Source organism: Galeopterus variegatus, unplaced genomic scaffold (assembly GCF_000696425.1).
Source record: "Galeopterus variegatus unplaced genomic scaffold, G_variegatus-3.0.2 Scaffold22087, whole genome shotgun sequence".
Lineage (NCBI taxonomy): Eukaryota > Metazoa > Chordata > Mammalia > Dermoptera > Cynocephalidae > Galeopterus > Galeopterus variegatus.
Window position 1 is genome coordinate 2,834 of NW_007748198.1, and position 1,844 is coordinate 4,677.

The 1,844-nt window shown below is 53.2% G+C and overlaps 1 protein-coding gene across 1 annotated transcript in view; it reads right to left on the bottom strand.

Moving 5' to 3' along the window:
* The window catches only part of LOC103583349 (carcinoembryonic antigen-related cell adhesion molecule 6-like), a gene marked incomplete at its 3' end in the record, with an annotated part of 7,938 nt that overhangs the window by 1,318 nt on the left and 4,776 nt on the right, over window positions 1-1,844 (bottom strand). The window lies entirely within an intron of this gene.

The following is a 1,844-nucleotide window of genomic DNA, read 5'->3' on the forward strand; positions in this document are numbered from 1 at the left end:
CTGAGAGGAGTTTATCTCTGCAGAGCAGGGTAAGGTCTTAGGCACAGCTCTGACGTCCAGCAGGATCACAGTAGGATCAAAGGAAGGTGCTAAAGTCAGCTTGAAATCAGCGACTCCCTTGGTAGAGAGAGACCTGTGAGTGCTGTTAAGAGGACAGAACTGGTCAGAGGGGAAGGCTGAGGTGTCTCTTATATAAAGGGAGCATGAAGAGGGTGGAGCAAGATGGCCAAGTAGAGTAGTCTGGCGCTTGTCCCCCTCCCCTCAAAAGAGACCAAAACTACAAACAACTGTATTTGGACTTGAATGACTGAAGAAATATGCTGCAGAGCACGAGGGGAGTGGAGAAATCCTTATGGAACACAGAAGAAAGCACCATAGAGAGCAGAACTACAGGGACTGACTTGGGTTCAGACAGAGAAAAGACGAGCTGGAAAAACCCCATCTGTTTACACTGCTGCCACAAATGTCACTAATCCCTGCCAGAGGAGGGTCTCACAGTCCTCACGGGTCCCAAAGCCACTTGGAGAGTAACTGGGAATTTGTGCAGCTTCACCACCTCATAGTAGAAAACCAGGGAGAGGAACCTAACCCCAGCCTAAGCAGTTAGGTTACAGTGTCATCTTGAAGCTAAACACTTGGCTAGAGTGTAGCCTGCCTGGGCAGCTGGTGGAAACAGTCTTCCTCTATCCTCAGCGCGCACCTTCATTGCACCACATTCACAGGGGTGTCTGCAGTACCACAACTCCAGGTGCCTGGTGCCAAGGTTAGACAGAAAGACTGATACCCCAGCATCTGAACGCACATGGCATCCCCTGCCCCTACCCACCCAGGTGAACAAGCAGACCTGCCTGCTCAGAGGGAAACTGCCAGTAAGTGGTGGTCCACCACATTCGCACACACCTGCCCTGCACAACCCATGGGCCTGGTAAGCCCACAGGCGTTCGCATCAGCCAAAAACCAGCCTGCCAGTAGCCCTGCCTTTCCCTCTGACCCTCTACAGAGCTGCCAGGGCCTGCTTCACCAGTGTACACCTGCTTCCTGACCAACAATGATCAGGCAGTGGCCTTCCTTCTCATAGCAAGCCTCTACAGATCCATCAGACTCTGCTGTTTCCTGAATGACAGCAGAGCAGGCAGTGGCTGTGACCCTCCATGAAAGGCCTCTACAGAGCTGGAAATGGCTGTGCCCTTGTAGGCTTGTTCCAGGATTAATGCGTGATCCAATGGCCCTCTACAGTGTTGTTAGGCCCTGCAGCGCCAATGGTTACCTGCTCCCTGAATGACAGCAGAGAGGGCAACAGCTTTTCCTTATTACAGTAGGCCTCTGCAGAGCTGCCAGACCTGCTTGCACCCTTGCAGGCTTGGTACAGGCTTAGTAGCTGATCCAGCAGTCCCCCACAGGGCTGCTGGGCCCTGCTGCTCTGGTGTATGCCTCCTGCTTGTCTGACAATGAACCAGGCAGTGGCCTTGCCTCTCTCTGGTAGAATATAATGAAGTTCCTAAGCCTTGCTACATCCTTGTTGGCAGGCTCCAGGACTGACTGTTTATCCAGGAGCACTTCCCAGAACTGCCAGACCCTGCTGCACTGATGTGTTCCTGTACCTGCTGAAAAGTGAATGGGGTGGTGGCTTGCATCCTCAGGCAGGCCTGCATAGAACAATCTGGCTCTGCGGTGCCTATGCATGTCAGCTGCTGCCCAGACATTAGCATCCTCTCCTTTGACAGGCCTTGGAAGAGTTGCCCCACCTTGTACCCAGGCTCACCCATTTCCAATCCAAAAGCTCATCAGGCAGTGCACCACCCCCTGGAGACACAGTATCAGAGCTGCACCTACACATGGCCTGA